General features: G+C 60.7%; 1 long non-coding RNA gene across 1 annotated transcript in view; it reads left to right on the top strand.

Annotated features, from left to right (window-relative positions):
• LOC106146748 overlaps nt 1–4,105 on the top strand; it is a 6,013-nt gene extending 1,908 nt beyond the window's left edge. The window contains exons 2-3 of the long non-coding RNA XR_001231319.1: nt 615–921; nt 3,925–4,105. This is a non-coding gene — a long non-coding RNA (uncharacterized LOC106146748). The remainder of the gene's footprint in view (nt 1–614; nt 922–3,924) is intronic.
• The last annotated feature ends 508 nt before the right edge of the window (nt 4,106–4,613 follow it).

Raw genomic sequence — 4,613 nt, 5'->3', positions numbered from 1 at the left:
AAAAAAAAAAAAAAGGGGTGACTAACTTTCTAGGGCGGAGGGCCAGGGTGAGGTGCAGGAGTAGGGGTCACTGTGTGCCAGGCAGACATCCAGACATCTGGATCTGCAGTGGCGCTCTGGGGTGTCAGGAAATCTGTGCCAGGGAATGGGGCAGTGTGTGGGAAGGGCAGGCCCCATGGAGGGCTCTCTCAGACCAAACTGATAGAACTGGATTCCATCTGCACACGCCCACTCCTGTGCGTGCGCATGCTCACACACTCGCAGGTGCAGGGAGCATACATGCTGCACACGCACCTTTGCATGTGACACGTATGACACATATGTGTACACACCAGAGGTTCTGGGGGCTCCAGCTCTCCACTGTGCTCCTCTGGATCTCCCCAGTCTCCCTGGCTTGGCTGTGACTCCACTCAGGCCCTGGCAGTGCCCTCCTTCAACCTCCTCCAGCTCCCAGGGATGGGGCAGATTGGACCCAGGGTCAGGACACGGGGATGAAAGCAAGGCCCTGGGTGTCGCCAGCTGGCATGGCCCAGCCACCCTGGATGTGGAGGCAGACACAAGCAGCCAGCCCAGGCTGCCGCAGAGGGACTCCCAGCCCTCTCATCTCCCAACAGGAGATCCGGCCTTCTGGAAAACTCCAGTGACAAGCTTTCTAGGAAAAGCAGGCCTCTATGACGTCAAGGCTATGGAGCCGGGAGTGAGGACCAACCTCCAGGAAGGGCCCACCCAGGGCTGCGGGAGACCTGTGGCACAGTGCTAGAACGTTCTGAAGCCCTCTGGACAAGACGGCAGCCCGCTCTGCTCCTGAAGGCCCCTCCCCAGTACAGCCAGCCTGTGTCTCTCACACACCGTGGGGCGCCCACCCCTTTCCACTTGGCAGTATGGACAGGACAGCCATGCGAGGTGATTTTTTCCAGCAAGGTGAGCGTGTGCCTGTATGTGTCCTCCCTGCCACCCGACCCTGTCAGACAGTAATGGCCACAGCTTTCCAGGTGGCAACACAGGAGGAAGGTTGGGAAGGCGGCCCAAGGGACCCTGAACATCTGGAGCAGCAGCCCCATGGCCTCATTCCTCTCCCCCTTGTGGCCCAATGGCCTGGAACACAGTCGTTTGTCCAGCGTGGCTAGTCCTCGGTGTTGGGTGACCAACAAGGCCAAATGCAGCCTCAGTGGAGCAGTGTGCCATCCATCACGGAGCGTAACCCAGGCACCCTAAAGGGCAAGGACCAGTGGAAAACCAGGCCCCGGCAGGAGGGGACAAGATGCTGCGGGCAGGGTCCTCTGGCTGTCCCCACTGCCCTCCAGAACACTGTCCTAGGACGCGGTCTTCACTCAGGCTCGGCCACAGGATTACTGGGCAGGGTGCCTGGCAGGTCCAGACGCTGAGGACACAAACACAAGGCCTAGAGAGGGTGGGGCTCAGACACTCTGAGGCCACACCAGGCCCTTCCAGGGACGTCCCACAGGCGCACCTCCTACTCCCTTCCCAGCATTTACTGCCTGCCAAGCCCATCAGAATCTAGTTCCGATGCAGCCGGCCGCCAGTGCCCATCTGTTCTCCTGTCCAGCCCCTGAGGACCCACTGTCCAATGCCCAGTGTAACCCCCAGCCAGCTCTTGCCAGAACAGGGCCTCAAAAAGTCAGTCTCCTCACCCGTGAAACGGCGATTCCTGAGTGCCTGCCCAGAAGGCTGGGGGAGGCGTACGTGAGACGTCAGGTGACCCAGCCCAGCAGGTGCCCTTGCCAAGCTCTTAGAGAACAGGTGTTCTCACGACTGACTTGAGCCCAACGCCCTGATTTCCAAATCCCTGAATCTTCAGGGCCGGGCCCAGGGCCAGCGTGCAGGGGCTCTGACACCGATTTCTCAGGCTTGGCTGTGTCCAGCGTTGTGAGGAGCCAGGCACCTGGCTGCAGAAACAACTGCTCACGAGCTTGCTCACATTCCTTCGCTCCTCACTCACTGACACTTTATCCTGTCTTAAGTTAAACCGCGTAGGAAGCAGGGTGGTCAGGGACACACTTTGGCAGCAGAGCCCAAGGCAGGGCTCCATGTGGGAAGCTCTGCTGCGCTGAAGCATCCAAAGGAAGGAGACGCCAGGGGACCAGAGGGCAGGGGAGTCCTGCCCCAAAGGTGCCTTTTTTGAGACAGGGTCTCACTCTGCAGTCCCGGCTGGCCTTGAACTGGGGGTGATCTCCCGCCTCAGCCTCCCAAGTGCTGGCACGACAGCTGTGCACCACCACACCTGGCTGAGGCTCTGCCTTCAGGGACCCTGAGGCTGTGCCCAGCGCCAGCTGCACTCAGGGAACATGGCCTGCCTGTGGGGCGCTGGCCGAGCGCATCCAGGAGAAGGCAGAGGGGATGCAGGCTGCACCTGTACCCAGCAGCAGCTGCAGTAGAGATGGGCCCGTGATGTGTGCAGACACAGTGGTGTGAGAGCCAGGTCAGCACCCCGTGAGGGGCAGGACTGCTGGGACTCACAGTGAAGCCCCAAGGCTCCTAGCTCCGAGGGCATCGGGCTGGAGACCACAGTGCCGGACCACCAGCACTCTCTGGAGGACTGAGGTGGGCGACGGGACCTCACAGAACAGGCTGGGGCAGTGGGGAGAGATGCGGACAGGCCCACACTGCCGGATGCCAGCTCAGGAGCGGGGTGCTGGGGCCAGAGGCCTGGGCCCTGCTAGTCAGGGTGGGCCACACGCCACCACTGTGGGCTGGCTGCACGTACATCCGGGCCCCTGGCTGGAGTCCCAGGTCCCGGCCCTCTTGTGCTCAGCATATGCTTGAATTTTATAGGAATTCACACTAAATGCAATGAGGGTAAAAAAGTATGAAAACTCGAGCAAAAAACATGGGGCACAAACCAAGGTCAGAAGTGATGGTGGATTTGGGCTGCGACTCCTACTTCAGCTCTGGGTCTCAGCCCTGCCCCGCCCGCTGGCCTCAGAGTGGAGGTCTTCTCAGGAGAGGCTGGAGAACTGGAGGGAGAGGAGCCCATGGTGACCAGAGGCACTGCGGGTACACGTGTTCCTCCCCTAGTGGGTTCATGCCCAGCACCCCACACCCCATCTTTCAGTGGGCTCTGGGCAGGACCTCTGGGGGCTGCTGGCGGGGACAGGTCTGGGAGCCTTGAGAAAAGCTCTGCTGTGGCACAGGGCACTGTTGAGAGCCTGGAGCCACAGAGAATGTAATCCCTGCCCCTGATCACACACAGACTGAGGGAACAGGAGGGACCTGAACTTGTTTGCTTGCTTAGTGCACCCGATTCTCGGCCCCCGCCTTTCCTGTCCTTGCTGGTGGCAGCACCATGCTACAAGGTGGGCGGAGGGACTGGGGCTTGTGGGGCGAGCTTGGAGCCCTCGGAGAGGAGCTGGAGCTGGAGCCTGAGCGTCCCTCAGCAGTGAAGGCTGCAGCTCCTGACAGCACCCGGGGTAGCCAAGGTCAGAACATTCTGGAAGGCCTGAGAAACGAGGAAGCGCTGCTGAGTCAGGGCAGGGAAGACAGGCTGAGTGGCGGCAGGAGTGTGGGTTGTGCAAGCCTCACCGGAGGCAGCGTGCCCTCGGGGCCAGGCTCCACTGCCAAGAACAGACAGCCTGGCCCAGAACCGAGTGTGATTAATTAAGAGGACAAACAGGAAGGCTTTTCACCTGCCAGACCTCAGTCAGGGTTTCCTATGAGACAGACGATAGCATCAGGAGCCCGTGGAGTACAGGCAGTCTTGTTCCGTGCAGTGACGTGAGCAGGGCAGGGCACGCGCAGTCCCGCAGCTGCACAGGCTCGAGGGAGAGGCCCAGGCCGCGGGCAGGTGGGCTCCAGGCCCTATGGCTCACAGCAAATCCTGACTGCGGCCTGGGCCCAGGGCTTGCTGCTTTCCTGGTGATCTGCATCTCTGGCCTCACACAGAGCTTTTCTTCTGGCCCGTTCCAGGAATGGAATCTTCCCTGAACGACAGAGGAAACAGGATGAGAAAGTGGCTTGAGGTTGAAAGACAATGGAGCAGAGCTGGCAGCTTCCGCAGCAGGCCTGCCGCTGGGTCTCCGCCCAAGGCAGTGGGCTTGTGTCCCTGGAGAAACGCAAATCTGAACACTGCTCAGCAGTCACCTGTCACAGCCTCTGCAGCCTGGGCAGACACAGCCCTCTGCATTTGGTCAACAGCCAGAAACAGTGAGCAGGTAACAGGCCAGAAACGTGGCCTTGCTTTCAGGCTCCACAGGACCGAACTTGTCTGTCTCTGGGGCGGCTGGAGTGCAGCAGCCACACACACACACACACACACACACACACACACACACACACACAGGGTGGGAGGTGGAGAGATTCAGGATGAGGTCACTTGATGCCTAGCTTCAGACCACAGGGCCCAGGGCCAGCACCCCCAGACCTCAGCTTAGGCTCCTGAGTGCCACTGTGACTGCTGGACTGTGACATCAGCTGGAACAAGCCCTTCTGACGGAGCCACCCACCCAAGACCCAAGAACCAAGGGTGGTGCTGGGCCACATGCCAGCTAGGTGCTTGGGGGCTCACCTCTCACTGGAGGACACAGGACCATGACCTCAAGTGAACCCCTCCCCTGCAAGGCAGGGCTCCCCATGGAGCAGGGGCACAGGAAGGGCAC

Source organism: Chinchilla lanigera, unplaced genomic scaffold, assembly GCF_000276665.1.
Source record: "Chinchilla lanigera isolate Chin_1 unplaced genomic scaffold, ChiLan1.0 scaffold00006, whole genome shotgun sequence".
Classification (NCBI taxonomy): Eukaryota; Metazoa; Chordata; class Mammalia; order Rodentia; family Chinchillidae; genus Chinchilla; species Chinchilla lanigera.
Note: the sequence above shows the minus strand (reverse complement) of the source record. Positions and strands in the feature narration are given on the sequence as shown.